Consider the following 17,337-nt stretch of genomic DNA (forward strand, 5'->3'; position numbering starts at 1 on the left):
GTCGCCACCGCTTATAGTTAAAATACCACCAGAGTCCTCCTTAAAAACCTCCTGTAATCGAGATAACCAAGTTTGATCTCGGATGCGATAGTCCATTTGCCTCAGACCAGACGCTGTGAACAACACAGACACATTACCATTAAACAAGATATCATGAAGCATACACGTAGTATATGGCTGAGAGTAATATAGTGTAGCTCTCCCAATCACAATGTCCAGAAAAACTGGTTCACCAGGGCAACTCCAAAAGTCATGTACTACAGCAAAAAAGCGGAGTAAAAGAATCCCAAAAAACATAATAGAAAAGATAATTTTTATTAACACAGAAATACAAAAAATGTAAGACCAATTAAAATTATGCACCACAACAGGTGGAAAATAGAGGGAAAACTCTAGATGTACTGGTGTACACGGGGAGCATTACATGTATCCGGGGGTAAGTATGCTGCTAGCAATGCGACTATTTATATAGTCATATCATAATAAGATAGTTCCTGCTTAACCCCTTAGTGACAGAGCAAATTTGGTACTTAATGACCAGGCCAATTTTTGCAATTCTGACCACTGTCACTTTATGAGGTTATAACTCTGGAACGCTTCAACGGATCTCGCTGATTCTGAGATTGTTTTTTCGTGACATATTGTACTTCATGTTAGTGGTAACATTTCTTTGATATTACTTGCGATTATTTATGAAAAAAACGGAAATATGGCGAAAATTTTTAAAATTTTGCAATTTTCAAACTTTGTATTTTTATGCCCTTAAATCAGAGAGATATGTCACGAAAAATAGTTAATAAATAACATTTCCCACATGTCTACTTTACATCAGCACAATTTTGGAAACAAAATTTTTTTTTGTTAGGGAGTTATAAGGGTTAAAAGTTGACCAGCAATTTCTCATTTTTACAACACCATTTTTTTTTTAGGGACCACATCACATTTGAAGTCATTTTGAGGGGTCTATATGATAGAAAATAATGAAGTGTGACACCTTTCTAAAAACTACACCCCTCAAGGTTCTCAAAACCACATTCAAGAAGTTTATTAACCCTTTACGTGCTTCACAGGAACTGAAACAATGTGGAAGGAAAAAATGAACATTTAACTTTTTTTTGCAAACATCTTAATTCAGAACCATTTTTTTTATTTTCACAAGTGTAAAAACAGAAATGTAACCATAAATTTTGTTATGCAATTTCTCCTGAATACGCCAATACCCCATATGTGGGGGTAAACCACTGTTAGGGCGCACCGCAGAACTTAGAAGTGAAGGAGCGCCGTTTGACTTTTTCAATGCAGAATTGGCTGGAATTGAGATCGGATGCCATGTCACGTTTAGAGAGCCCCTGATGTGCCTAAACAGTGGAAACTCCCCACAAGTGACACCATTTTGGAAACTAGACCCCTTAAGGAACTTATCTAGATGTGTGGTGAGCACTTTGAACCCCCAAGTGCTTCACAGAAGTTTATAACGTAGAGCCGTGAAAATAAAAAATCGCTTTTGTTTACACAAAAATGATCTTTTCGCCCACAAATTCTTATTTTCACAAGGGTAACAGGAGAAATTAGACCACAAAAGTTGTTGTGAGATTTCTCCTGAATACGTCGATACCCCATATGTGAGGGTAAACCACTGTTTGGGCGCACCGCAGAGCTTGGAATTGAAGGAGCGCCGTTTTACTTTTTCAATGTAGAATTGGCTGGAATTGAGATTGGACGCCATGTCGCGTTTGGAGAGCCCCTGATGTGCCTAAACAGTGGAAACCCCCCACAAATGACACCATTTGGAAACTAGACCCCTTAAGGAACTTATCTAGATGTGTGGCGAGCACTTTGAACCCCCATGTGCTTCACAGAAGTTTATAACGTAGAGCCGTGAAAAAAAAAAATTGCATTTTTTCTACAAAAATGATCTTTTTGCCCACAAATTTTTATTTTCACAAGGGTAACAGGAGAAATTAGAACACTAAAGTTGTTGTGCAATTTCTCCTGAGTACGTTGATACCCAATATGTGGGGGTAAACCACTGTTTGGGCGCACCGCAGAGCTTGGAAGAGAAAGAGTGCCGTTTTACTTTTTCAATGTAGAATTGGCTGGAATTGAGATCGGACGCCATGTCGCGTTTGGAGAGCCCCTGATGTGCCTAAACAGTAGAAATCCCCCACAAGTGACCCCATTTTGGAAACTAGACCCCCCATGGAACTTATCTAGATGTGTGGTGAGAACCTTGAATGCCCAAGTGCTTCACAGAAGTTTATAATGCAGAGCCGTGAAAATAAAAAATATTTTTTTTTCCACAAAAAAGATTTTTTAGCCCCCAAGTTTTTATTTTCACAAGGGTAACAAGAGAAATTAGACCCCAGAAGTTGTTGTCCAATTTATCCCGAGTATGCTGATGCCCCATATGTGGGGGTAACCCACTGTTTGGGCGCACGGCAGAGATCAGAAGGGAGGGAGCACCATTTGACTTTTTGAGCGCAAAATTGGCTGTCGTGTTTGGAGACCCCCTGATGTACCTAAACAGTGGAAACCCCCCAATTCTAGCTCCAACCCTAACCCCAACACACCCCTAACCCTAATCCCAACCTGATCCATAATCCTAATCACTAACCCTAACCACAACCCTTACCCCAAAACAACCCTAACCATAACCCTAATCAAAACCCTAAATCCAACACACCCCTAATCCTAATCTCAACCCTAACCTCAAACCTAACCCTAATCCCAATACACCCCTAATCACAACCCTAACCTTAACCCTAATCCCAAACCTAACCCTAATCCCAAACGTAACCCTAATGCCAACCCTAACCCTAATACCAACCCTAATCCAAACCCTAACCCTAATCCCAGCTCTAACCCTAACTTTAGCCCCAACCCTAGCCCTAACTTTAGCCCCAACCCTAACCCTAAGGCTACTTTCACACTTGTGTCGTTTGGCATTCCGTCGCAATCAGTCGTTTTGGACAAGAAACGGATCCTGCAAATGTGCCCGCAGGATGCGTTTTTTGCCCATAGACTTGTATTGCCGACGGATCGTGACGGATGGCCACACGTCGCGTCCGTCGTGCACAGTTGTGTTTTGGCGGAGCGTCGGCACAAAAAAAGTTCAATGAAACGTTTTTTTGTACGTCGCATCCGCCATTTCTGACCGCGCATGCGTGGCCGTAACTCCGCCCCCTCCTCCCCAGGACATAGATTGGGCAGCGGATGCGTTGAAAAACTACAGCTGCTGCCCACGTTGTGCACAATTTTCACAACGTGCGTCGGTATGTCGGGCCGACGCATGGTGACGGCCCCGTACCGACGTAAGTGTGAAAGAAGCCTAACCCTAAATTTAGCCCCAACCCTAGCCCTAACCTAACCCTACCCCTAACGTAACCCTACCCCTAACCCTAATTTTAGCCCTAACTGCTGTTCTCCTGCCGGCCGGCAGATGGAGACAGATGGCGGGCGCACTGGGCATGCGTCCGCCATGTTCTTCTGCCGGCGGCCAGGAGGAGCAGCAAGAGGATCCAGGGACCTAGGTGAGTATGCTAGGGTCCCCGAATCCCCCTATTTCTCTGTCCTCTGATGTGCGATCACATCAGAGGACAGAGAATTACACTTTTTTTTTTTTTTGCGGTCGCCGGTAAACAGTTCATTACCGGCGATCGCAAAACAGGGGTCGGTAATACCGACCCAGATCATGCTCTTTGGGGTCTCGGCTACCCCCGGCAGCCGAGACCCCAAAGATTCTCCCGGTGCCGGCCGGCGGGCGCACTGCGCATGCGCCCGCCATTTTGAAGATGGCGGCGCCCACCGGGAGACACGAGGAGCATCGGGGAAGCTAGGTGAGTATTGGGGGGCCACCTGGGACCCCTTTTCTCTGTCCTCCGATGTGCGATCACATCGGAGGACAGAGAAATTAAAAAGAGATCGCTTTTTTTTTTTTTTTTTTTTGCGACCGCCGGTAAACAGTTAATTACCGGCGATCGCAAATGCGGGGTGGGTTAAAAAACCCCCGAATCATGTTCTCTGGGGTCTCGGCTACCCCCGGCAGCCGAGACCCCAGAGAAAATCGGCCTGTGGGGGGCGCTATGTACTTTTTCCACAGCGCCGTTAATTAACGGCGCTGTGGTTTAAGTACCCTTAGCGGCCGCCGTTAAAAGGCGTATCGGCCGTCGCTAAGGGGTTAAGTCTCTAGATGTCAGAGATAATATCTCATGGAAACAATGCTGGATAAATCAGTAAGTAAAAAGTAGCCTATGCATACTTACCCATATTATAACCGGACACACCCACTGTGCACCAGGAGCCCCTTAACGCACGTTTCGCCGCCAAGCTTTTTCAAAAGGGGTTAACAATCAGCTGTTCAAAATGCCTTTAAGTAGTCCGGAGACCGGAACTGCCGCTGGAATCCGGCGCATGCGCAATTGAGCCTAGACTCCACAACACCTGCGGCCGTCACTATCGTGCGCGCATTAAGGCAGAAATCCGCTGTGTGATGTCATGACATGCGCACACGACGATTCTAGACAGCCACAGGAGAAATGGAGAGAACCAGGTCCACAGTGCGCATGCGCATCCAAAGCGGCCATTACATTGAGGACCACAGGTGCGGCCATATTGTGGGAGACACAAACTAAAATACCGCCGCCCTGGGAATGACCAATACTGCTAAAGCATCACTCATCCCAAACCGCAGCGGTACGCTGCAAGAAGCGTGCAGGTAACCGCATTGATAAAAAATACAACCATGAACAGTACATTGTGGCGTATACAGTAAGTATAAGACCATATGTGAGCATATGTGAGAACAAGAGAGTGTACGTGAAAATGACCATAAATATAGTTATAACTACATATGCAGCATTACAATTACAAGGACCGAAGGGAAGAAAAGAAACTTCCTAAGATAGAGATAAACATCAATATAAAAACAATAACATATATAAGAGAATATTGCACGAAGAGTGTATCCTCAAAAATTCATCCCAGTGATTCCAAAGGAAAGCGATTCTAAGGCAGCGGAGAAAAAACGGTCTCAAACAGGTTCTGCCAACCAGCGTAGCTAAACTAATTAAAGAAAAGGAAAAAGAACAATAAGCAACAAACATATAGAAATATAAAAATAAACAGAAAGCGACCCCACAAAAGTGAATCGGGAGAGGATGAGGACTCAGACCCATAAGACGTAAATAACTAGTTACATGGATATCCTCATAAAGGAACAGCGCTCCACCGGGTGTAATGATCCAAAAGAAATCTTTATTGAGCCATATAGCATCAGCAACGTTTCGACCATATGCTGGTCTTTTTCAAGCATACAAACATGGCGGCAGAGCGATCTTAAATAGTGTGGACACCACACAGGGAGCCAATCACCATCCAGTACCACCCACCTTGCATCTTAATACAATATACCAAAATTATAGACATCAGACACTGGTGTATACATGTAAATAATATTTAAACATCATCCCGATTACACTAATTAGATTAATTCGTATAGAATCATATGAAAAGCGCTCTGTTTACACTTCTCCTCCATAGGTATATACGCAACTTTGTTGCCATAGTACTCAGCAGCCAATAGGGTATCCATTCCAATATATTTCCTGTTAACCATGTATCAGACTGGCGCCGGAAACTTCATACAGCCAATCTGTATGATCCTTCCATTCAGGCACCCACGCCTCCCCCAATCCCGATTCTCTATACATGTGTACTCACATGTCATCACCGGCTTCCACCGGCGTCCACACTGAGCGACAGGCGCGGGGCAGTGAGGAGCGCGCGCACCAGCGCCATCCCGGGCTACGTCACGTCACATGGCATGATCAGAGACACGCCCAGGGATGACGCAGGCCCGCATTGCACCACAACAGCCCCGCGCATCCGTCAAACAAACAGGTTGCCCGGGGAAGCAATGACGCGTCACCATGGAGACCAACCCAAACGGCAGGCAGGGTCGTGGAGCAAGGGCGCAGGCGCGCCATGTCAGGGCCGTGTCTCATCTGAGATCACCTTCAGAGACACGCCCCCACATGACACAACCCCGCGTAACCCAGCAACCACCCCACATACTCGCCGAGCAGGCAAGCAACCAGGAAACCATACCCACATATAGGAAGGCACCTGACCACATATCTAAAGCTACGTACTGCTATTAATCCTAATATGGCTCTGAATAATACATATTGCATATTAATTAACAAATTAATACAAAAATAGCTAACATAGCAAAACACCCATGTGAAAAGAACAAAAAAAGCAAACACAAACAAATAAATATACGCCAATCACATAGGGGCAGTCGGGAATCAGGAGAAGAATCATATCAAAAGATAAATAACATTATATCCATACAAACGATCCACATTTTAGTATATTTTATTATCTTCATCTATATCCATCCACCGGCTGTCCCATGTGTGGCGAGTCTAAAAAACATATAAAGAACCAATTAAAATCTCAACATCTAAAACAATAAAAATAAATGACTGCAAGTATATCCTCGGGGGCAATAGGTTCAATGCGTACACATCTGAAGATTGAAATCAATGTTTAACCCCTTTCTGACATCAGACGTACTATCCCGTCGAGGTGGGGTGGGCCCCTATGACCACCGACGGGATAGTACGTCATATGCGATCGGCAGCGCTCACGGGGGGAGCGCCGCCGATCGCGGCCGGGTGTCAGCTGCTTATTGCAGCTGACATCCGGCACTATGTGCCAGGAGCGGTCACGGACCGCCCCCGGCACATTAACCCCCGGCACACCGCGATCAAAGATGATCGCGATGTGCCGGCGGTACAGGGAAGCTTCCCGCAGGGAGGGGGCTCCCTGCGGGCTTCCCTGAGCCCCCTGCAGCAACGCGATGTGATCGCGTTGCTCCGAGGGTCTTACCTCCCTCCCTGCCTGCTCCAGCCCCGGATCCAAGATGGCCGCGGATCCGGGTCCTGCAGGGAGGGAGGTGGCTTCACAGAGCCTGCTCAGAGCAGGCACTGTGAAGCCTGCAGCGCTGCAAGTCAGATCAGTGATCTGACAGAGTGCTATGCAAACTGTCAGATCATTGATCTGTGATGTCCCCCCCTGGGACAAAATAAAAAAGTTTAAAAAAAAATTTCCAAATGTGTAAAAAAAATAAAATAAAAATATTCCTAAATAATGAAAAAAATATATATATTATTCACATAAATACATTTCTTCATCTAAATAAAAAAACAAAAACAAAAAAAGTACACATATTTAGTATCGCCGCGTCCATAACGACCCGACCTATAAAACTGGCCCACTAGTTAACCCCTTCAGTAAACACCGTAAGAAAAGGGAAAAAAAAACGAGGCAAAAAACAACGCTTTATTATCATACCGCCGAACTAAAAGTGGAATAACACCCCTAGGGTTAGGGGTGTGTCAGGGTTAGAGGTGTGGTTAGGGTTACCGTTGGAATTAGGGTTAGGGGTGTGTTTGGATTAGGGTTTCAGTTATAATTGGGGGGTTTCCACTGTTTAGGCACATCAGGGGCTCTCCAAATACGACATGGCGTCCGATCTCAATTCCAGCCAATTCTGCGTTGAAAAAGTAAAACAGTGCTCCTTCCCTATCGAGCTCTCCCGTGTGCCCAAACAGGGGTTTACCCCAACATATGGGGTATCAGCGTACTCAGGACAAATAGGACAACAACTTTTGGGGTCCAATTTTCCTGTTATCCTTGGGAAAATACAAAACTGGGGGCTAAAAAATAATTTTTGTGGGAAAAAATTTTTGTTTTATTTTTATGGCTCTGCATTATAAACTTCTGTGAAGCCCTTGGTGGTCAAAGCGCTCACCACACATCTAGATATGTTCCTTAGGGGGTCTACTTTCCAAAATGGTGTCACTTGTGGGGGGTTTCTACTGTTAGGTACATTAGGGGCTCTGCAAACGCAAAGTGACACCTGCAGACCATTCCATCTAAGTCTGCATTCCAAATGGCGCTCCTTCCCTTCCAAGCCCTCCCATGCGCCCAAACAGTGGTTCCCCCCCACTTATGCGGTATCAGCGCACTCAGGACAAATTGGACAACAAATTTTGGGGTCCAATTTCTCCTGTTACCCTTGGGAAAATACAAAACTGGGGGGTAAAAAATAATTTTTGTGGGAAAAAATTTTTGTTTTATTTTTATGGCTCTGCATTATAAACTTCTGAGAAGCCCTTGGTGGGTCAAAGCGCTCACCACACATCTAGATAAGTTCCTTAGAGGGTCTAATTTCCAAAATGGTGTCACTTGTGGGGGGTTTCTACTGTTTAGGTACATTAGGGGCTCTGCAAACGCAATGTGACACCTGCAGACCATTCCATTTAAGTCTGCATTCCAAATGGCGCTCTCTTATGGACCTGGTGGTTAGGAGCACCCGGAACGACCTGATAGTTAAACTCACACAGGACAAGCTCTGGGAAGTGGGAGCTCTGCTGACCGCAACCCCTAATCCTATCACAACAACTAGAAATAGCCGTCGAGCGTACCTGACTCTCCCTAGACGCCTCTTCACAGCCTAAGAGCTAACTAGCCCTAAAGATAGAAAATAAAGCCTACCTTGCCTCAGAGAAATTCCCCAAAGGAAAAGGCAGCCCCCCACATATATTGACTGTGAGATAAGATGAAAGTCACAAACGCAGAAATGAAACAGATTTCAGCAAAGGGAGGCCAGACTAACTAAACAGACAGAGGATAGGAAAGGTATCTTTGCGGTCAGCACAAAAAACTACAAAAGACCACGCAGAGTGTGCAAAAAGACCTCCGCACCGACTCACGGTGCGGAGGTGCCACTCTGCATCCCAGAGCTTCCAGCTAGCATGACAAAATCATAATAGCAAGCTGGACAAGGAAACAATGAACAAATAATAAACTAGCAGGGACTTAGCTTCTGCTGGAGTAGACAGGTCACCAGAAAGATCCAAGAGCGAACTGAACCAGTACAAGAACATTGACAGCTGGCATGGAGTAACGATCTGAGTGGAGTTAAATAGAGCAGCCAGCCAAAGAATAACCTACGTCACCTGTGGAAGGAACCTCAGAAGCATCAGCTCCACTCACAGCCACCAGAGGGAGTCCATGGACAGAACTCGCCGAAGTACCATTCATGACCACAGGAGGGAGTTCGATAACAGAATTCACAACAGCGCTCCTTCCCTTACGAGCCCTCCCATGCGCCCAAACAGTGGTTCCCCCCCACTTATGGGGTATCAGCGCACTCAGGACAAATTGGGCAACAAATTTTGGGGTCCAATTTCTCCTGTTACCCTTGGGAAAATACAAAACTGGGGGATAAAAAAACAATTTTTGTGGGAAAAAATTTTTATTTTATTTTTACGGCTCTGCATTATAAATTTCTGTGAAGCCCTTGGTGGGTAAAAGCGCTCAAAACACATCTAGATAAGTTCCTTAGGGGGTCTACTTTCCAAAATGGTGTCACTTGTGGGGGGTTTCAACGTTTAGGCACATCAGTGGCTCTCTAAACGCAACATGGCGTCCCATCTCAATTCCTGTCAATTTTGCATTGAAAAGTCAAACGGCGCTCCTTCCCTTCCGAGCTCTCCCATGCGCCCAAACAGTGGTTTACTGTTGTGAATTCTGTTGTTAATCTCCCTCCTGTGGTCATGAATGGTACTTTGGCTGGTTCTGTCCATGGGCTCCCTCTGATGGCTGTGAGTGGAGCTGCTGCTTCTGAGGTTCCTTCCACAGGTGACGAGGTTAATTCGTTAGCTGGCTGCTCTATTTAACTCCACCTAGATCATTGCTCCATGCCACCTGTCAATGTTCCAGTATTGGTCTAGTTCGCTCCTGGATCGTTCTTGTGACCTGTCTTCTCAGCAGAAGCTAAGTTCCTGCTTGTTTTTCTCTGTTTGCTATTTTTTCTGTCCAGCTTGCTATTTTGATTTTTGTCTTGCTTGCTGGAAGCTCTGGGACGCAGAGGGAGCGCCTCCGCACCGTGAGTCGGTGCGGAGGGTCTTTTTGCACCCTCTGCGTGGTCTTTTTGTAGTTTTTGTGCTGACCGCAAAGTTACCTTTCCTATCCTCTGTCTGTTCAGTAAGTCGGGCCTCACTTTGCTAAATCTATTTCATCTCTGTGTTTGTAATTTTCATCTTTACTCACAGTCATTATATGTGGGGGGCTGCCTGTTCCTTTGGGGAATTTCTCTGAGGCAAGGTAGGCTTTATTTTTCTATCTTTAGGGCTAGCTAGTTCCTTAGGCTGTGACGAGGCGCCTAGGGAGTGTCAGGAGCGCTCCACGGCTATTTCTAGTGTGTGTGATAGGATTAGGGATTGCGGTCAGCAGAGTTCCCACGTCTCAGAGCTTGTCCTGTATTATTAGTAACTATCAGGTCATTCCGTGTGCTCTTAACCACCAAGTCCATTATTGTCCTCACCACCAGGTCATAACAGTACAGGTGGCCAAAAGTATTAATGCATCTCAATAGAGGGATAAGAGAAGTTCTGAGACCATTTTTTTTTCTTTGCAGTGTGTTTTGTCTCTCTTTTCCCCTTTACCTCTGGGTGGTTCAGGATACAGGTGTAGATATGGACATTCAAGGTCTGTCCTCTTGTATGGATAATCTCACTGCAAGGGTACAAAACATTCAAGATTTTGTGGTTCAGAATCCGATGTTAGAGCCTAGGATTCCTATTCCTGATTTGTTTTTTGGGGATAGATCTAAGTTTCTGAATTTCAAAAATAATTGTAAATTGTTTCTTGCTTTGAAACCTCGCTCCTCAGGTGACCCTGTTCAACAAGTGAAAATCATTATTTCTTTGTTACGTGGCGACCCTCAAGACTGGGCATTTTCCCTTGCGCCAGGAGATCTGGCATTGCGTGATGTTGATGCGTTTTTTCTGGCGCTTGGATTTCTTTATGATGAAACAAATTCAGTGGATCAGGCAGAGAAAATCTTGCTGGCTCTGTGTCAGGGTCAGGATGAGGTAGAGATATATTGTCAGAAGTTTAGGAAGTGGTCTGTACTCACTCAGTGGAATGAATATGCGCTGGCAGCAATTTTCAGAAAGGGTCTCTCTGAAGCCCTTAAGGATGTCATGGTGGGATTTCCCATGCCTGCTAGTCTGAATGAGTCTATGTCTTTGGCCATTCAGATCGATCGACGCTTGCATGAGCGTAAAGTTGTGCACCATTTGGCGGTATTATCTGAGCATAGACCTGAGCTTATGCAATGTGATAGGACTTTGACCAGAGCTGAACGGCAAGAACACAGACGTCGGAATGGGCTGTGTTTTTACTGTGGTGATTCCACTCATGCTATCTCCGATTGTCCTAAGCGCACTAAGTGTTTCGCTAGGTCTGCCACCATTGGTACGGTACAGTCGAAATTTCTTTTGTCCGTTACTCTGATTTGCTCTTTGTCATCCTATTCTGTTATGGCATTTGTGGATTCAGGCACTGCCTTGAATTTGATGGACTTGGAGTTTGCTAGGCGCTGTGGTTTTTTCTTGGAGCCCTTGCAGTATCCTATTCCATGGAGAGGAATTGATGCTACGCCTTTGGCCAAGAATAAGCCTCAGTACTGGACCCAATTGACCATGTGCATGGCTCCTGCACATCAGGAGGATATTCGCTTTTTGGTGTTGCATAATCTGCATGATGTCGTCGTTTTTGGGTTGCCATGGCTACAGGTCCATAATCCAGTATTGGATTGGAAATCTATGTCTGTGTCCAGCTGGGGTTGTCAGGGGGTACATGGTGATGTTCCATTTTTGTCTATTTCGTCAGCCACCCCTTCTGAAGTCCCGGAGTTTTTGTCGGATTACCGGGATGTATTTGATGAGCCCAAATCCAGTGCCCTACCTCCTCATAGGGATTGCGATTGTGCTATCAATTTGATTCCTGGTAGTAAGTTTCCTAAGGGCCGACTGTTCAATTTATCTGTGCCAGAACACGCCGCTATGCGGAGTTATATAAAGGAATCCTTGGAGAAGGGTCATATTCGCCCGTCATCGTCACCATTGGGAGCAGGGTTCTTTTTTGTGGCCAAGAAGGATGGTTCTTTGAGACCTTGTATTGATTACCGCCTTCTAAATAAGATCACAGTCAAATTTCAGTACCCTTTGCCGCTGCTGTCTGATTTATTTGCTCGGATTAAGGGGGCTAGTTGGTTCACCAAGATAGATCTTCGTGGTGCGTATAATCTTGTGCGTATTAAACAGGGCGATGAATGGAAAACAGCATTTAATACGCCCTAGGGCCATTTTGAGTACCTGGTTATGCCATTCGGGCTCTCCAATGCTCCATAAGTATTTCAGTCCTTTATGCATGACATCTTCCGAGAGTACCTGGATAAATTCCTGATTGTATATTTGGATGATATTTTGGTCTTCTCGGATGATTGGGAGTCTCACGTGAAGCAGGTCAGAATGGTGTTCCAGGTCCTTCGTGCTAATTCTTTGTTTGTGAAGGGGTCTAAGTGTCTCTTTGGAGTTCAGAAGGTTTCATTTTTGGGTTTAATTTTTTCCCCTTCTACTATCGAGATGGACCCTGTTAAAGTCCAGGCCATTTATGATTGGACTCAGCCGACATCTGTGAAGAGTCTGCAAAAGTTCCTGGGCTTTGCTAATTTTTATCGTCGCTTCATCAGTAATTTTTCTAGTGTTGCTAAACCGTTGACTGATTTTACCAAGAAGGGTGCTGATGTGGTCAATTGGTCTTCTGCGGCTGTGGAAGCTTTTCAGGAGTTGAAGCGTCGTTTTTCTTCTGCCCCTGTGTTGTACCAGCCAGATGTTTCGCTCCCGTTTCAGGTCGAGGTTGATGCTTCTGAGATTGGAGCAGGAGCTGTTTTGTCGCAAAGAAGTTCTGATGGCTCAGTGATGAAACCATGTGCCTTCTTTTCTAGAAAGGTTTCGCCTGCTGAGCGCAATTATGATGTTGGCAATCGAGAGTTGTTGGCCATGAAGTGGGCATTCGAGGAGTGGCGTCATTGGCTTGAAGGAGCCAAGCATCGCGTGGTGGTCTTGATGGATCACAAGAATTTGACTTATCTCGAGTCTGCCAAACGGTTGAATCCTAGACAGGCTCGTTGGTCGCTATTTTTCTCCCGTTTTGATTTTGTGGTTTCGTACCTTCCGGGCTCTAAGAATGTGAAGGCTGATGCCCTGTCAAGGAGTTTTGTGCCCGACTCTCCGGGTGTTCCTGAGCCGGCGGGTATTCTCAAAGAGGGGGTAATTTTGTCTGCCATCTCCCCTGATTTGCGGCGGGTGCTGCAAAAATTTCAGGCTGATAGACCTGACCATTGCCCAGCGGAGAAACTGTTTGTCCCTGATAAATGGACTAGTAGAGTTATCTCTGAGGTTCATTGTTCGGTGTTGGCTGGTCATCCTGGAATCTTTGGTACCAGAGATTTGGTGGCTAGATCCTTTTGGTGGCCGTCTTTGTCGCGGGATGTGCGTTCTTTTGTGCAGTCCTGTGGGACTTGTGCTCGGGCTAAGCCCTGCTGTTCTCATGCCAGTGGGTTGCTTTTGCCCTTGCCGGTCCCGAAGAGGCCCTGGACGCATATTTCTATGGATTTTATTTCGGATCTCCCTGTCTCTCAAAAGATGTCGGTCATTTGGGTGGTTTGTGATCGCTTCTCTAAGGTGGTCCATTTGGTACCCTTGTCTAAATTGCCTTCCTCCTCTGATTTGGTGCCGTTGTTTTTCCAGCATGTGGTTCGTTTACATGGCATTACGGAGAACATCTTTTCGGACAGAGGTTCTCAGTTTGTTTCGAGGTTTTGGCGATCCTTTTGTGCTAGGATGGGCATTGATTTGTCTTTTTCCTCGGCTTTCCATCCTCAGACAAATGGCCAAACCGAACGTACTAATCAGACTTTGGAAACATATCTGAGATGCTTTGTTTCTGCTGATCAGGATGATTGGGTGTCCTTCTTGCCTTTGGCTGAGTTCGCCCTTAATAATCGGGCCAGCTCGGCTACTTTGGTTTCGCCGTTTTTCTGCAATTCTGGTTTCCATCCTCTTTTCTCTTCAGGACAGGTTGAGTCTTCAGACTGTCCTGGTGTAGATACTGTGGTGGATAGGTTGCAGCAGATTTGGACTCATGTGGTGGACAATTTGACATTGTCCCAGGAGAAGGCTCAACGTTTCGCTAACCGCCGGCGCTGTGTGGGTCCCCGACTTCGTGTTGGGGATTTAGTTTGGTTGTCGTCTCGTTATGTTCCTATGAAGGTTTCCTCTCCTAAGTTTAAGCCTCATTTCATTGGTCCGTATAAGATTTCTAAGTTTCTCAATCCTGTGTCATTTCGTTTGACCCTTCCAGCTTCTTTTGCCATCCATAATGTATTCCATAGGTCGTTGTTGCGGAGATACGTGGCACCTGTGGTTCCATCCGTTGATCCTCCTGCCCCGGTGTTGGTTGAGGGGGAGTTGGAGTATGTGGTGGAGAAGATTTTGGATTCTCGTGTTTCGAGACGGAAACTCCAGTACCTGGTCAAGTGGAAGGGTTATGGTCAGGAAGATAATTCCTGGGTCTTTGCCTCTGATGTTCATGCTGCCGATCTGGTTCGTGCCTTTCATTTGGCTTGTCCTGGTCGGCCTGGGGGCTCTGGTGAGGGTTCGGTGACCCCTCCTCAAGGGGGGGTACTGTTGTGAATTCTGTTGTTAAGCTCCCTCCTGTGGTCATGAATGGTACTTCGGCTGGTTCTGTCCATGGGCTCCCTCTGGTGGCTGTGAGTGGAGCTGCTGGTTCTGAGGTTCCTTCCACAGGTGACGAGGTTAATTCGTTAGCTGGCTGCTCTATTTAACTCCACCTAGATCATTGCTCCATGCCACCTGTCAATGTTCCAGTATTGGTCTAGTTTGCTCCTGGATCGTTCTTGTGGCCTGTCTTCTCAGCAGAAGCTAAGTTCCTGCTTGTTTTTCTCTGTTTGCTATTTTTTCTGTCCAGCTTGCTATTTTGATTTTTGTCTTGCTTGCTGGAAGCTCTGGGACGCAGAGGGAGCGCCTCCGCACCGTGAGTCGGTGCGGAGGGTCTTTTTGCGCCCTCTGCGTGGTCTTTTTGTAGTTTTTGTGCTGACCGCAAAGTTACCTTTCCTATCCTCTGTCTGTTCAGTAAGTCGGGCCTCACTTTGCTAAATCTATTTCATCTCTGTGTTTGTAATTTTCATCTTTACTCACAGTCATTATATGTGGGGGGCTGCCTGTTCCTTTGGGGAATTTCTCTGAGGCAAGGTAGGCTTTATTTTTCTATCTTTAGGGCTAGCTAGTTCCTTAGGCTGTGACGAGGCGCCTAGGGAGCGTCAGGAGCGCTCCACGGCTATTTCTAGTGTGTGTGATAGGATTAGGGATTGCGGTCAGCAGAGTTCCCACGTCTCAGAGCTTGTCCTGTATTATTAGTAACTATCAGGTCATTTCGTGTGCTCTTAACCACCAGGTCCATTATTGTCCTCACCACCAGGTCATAACAGTTTACCCCCACATATGGGGTATCAGCGTACTCAGGACAAATTGTACAACAACTTTTGGGGTCCAATTTCTTCTCTTACCCTTGGGAAAATAAAACATTGGGGGCGAAAAGATAATTTTTGTGAAAAAATATGATTTTTTATTTTTACGGTTCTGCATTATAAACTTCTGTGAAGCACTTGGTCGGTCAAAGTGCTCACCACACCTCTATATAAGTTCCTTACGGGGTCTACTGTCCAAAATGGTGTCACTTGTGGGGGGTTTCAATGTTTAGGCACATCAGTGGCTCTCCAAACGCAACATGGCGTCCCATCTCAATTCCAGTCAATTTTGCATTGACAAACGGCGCTCCTTCGCTTCCGAGCTCTGTCATGCGCCCAAACAGTGGTTTACCCCCACATATGGGGTATCGGTGTACTCAGGACAAATTGTACAACAACTTTTTGGGTCCATTTTCTCCTGTTACCCTTGGTAAAATAAAACAAATAGGAGCTGAAGTAAATTTTTTGTGAAAAAAAGTTAAATGTTCATTTTTATTTAAACATTCCAAAAATTCCTGTGAAGCACCAGAAGGGTTAATAAACTTCTTGAATATGGTTTTGAGCACCATGAAGGGTGCAGTTTTTAGAATGGTGTCACACTTGGGTATTTTCTATCATATAGACCCCTCAAAATGACTTCAAATGAGATGTGGTCCCTAAAAAAAAATGGTGTTGTAAAAATGAGAAATTGCTGGTCAACTTTTAACCCTTATAACTCCCTAACAAAAAAAAATTTTGGTTCCAAAATTGTGCTGATGTAAAGTACACATGTGGGAAATGTTACTTATTAAGTATTTTGTGTGACATATCTCTGTGATTTAATTGTATAAAATTTCAAATTTGGAAAATTGCGAAATTTTCATAATTTTCGACAAATTTCCGTTTTTTTCACAAATAAACGCAGGTAATATCAAAGAAATACAAAGCACAAAAAGAAAAGAGACATACCAAAACCTGGGGACCACCCTAAATATAAATATATGTATAAATTTTATTTATATGAATCCGAACAACACATACCACATAGACAGTAGAAAGAATATAAAACCAAAAGGATTAAAAACACCAATACTAGAGACCATCCCAAAGAGAGAAGGTGAAAATAAGACCCCCTGGACCCCAAACAATGGGTCTAGTATGCACTTGACAAAGAATACATCATATATGAGTAGCTATACAATAAATAGTTGTAGGACATGGGACAAGAAAAAAGGGGGTACTGGTAATGTCAGTATGGACAGAGTATTATGCCCATAAACCTAATGAAAACCAATACAACAAAGTGGTTGGTTGATCAAAGTGCTACAATAACATTTATATGCACATATATGAAAAGCCCACCCAAAAGAAAAAATAAATAAATGGTAGACCTTATATAACCAGCCAAACTGTACAAAAACATCCAGTACCCAGGTATTGACAACTGAATAAATTGATTCAACTGCTAGAGGACACATACATATATATCCAGCATATAGCTGTAATGCATGAAGAGTGGGGAACTAACCCCATCAGTACAAATAAATGCCAAATATATCTACCACAGTCGGATGCATAGTGTCAAACCACAAAAGACAAAAGGTGTAGTACCCACACAAAACTATCCATGAGGAAAAAGCGCTGTAAGGCCAGAATATGTATAACAATAAATAAATAACAGATTAGATTGCTGTCATCCACAGCGCATATACACATGGAGAGAGAGTGGATACATAACCTATTGAAGCGTGGTAGGGGAGCCCGAGAAGACCAATAACGGCTGCTGATCTAAAAAGTCATGCTCCAAGTCCCATGTCCGAACAAAGAGGAAGTGCGAGACCCGAAGGAGGGGTCCGGGGGGGGTTAAACACAACTCCTACAACTAT

Source organism: Ranitomeya imitator, chromosome 7 (genome assembly GCF_032444005.1).
Source record: "Ranitomeya imitator isolate aRanImi1 chromosome 7, aRanImi1.pri, whole genome shotgun sequence".
NCBI classification, from domain to species: Eukaryota; Metazoa; Chordata; class Amphibia; order Anura; family Dendrobatidae; genus Ranitomeya; species Ranitomeya imitator.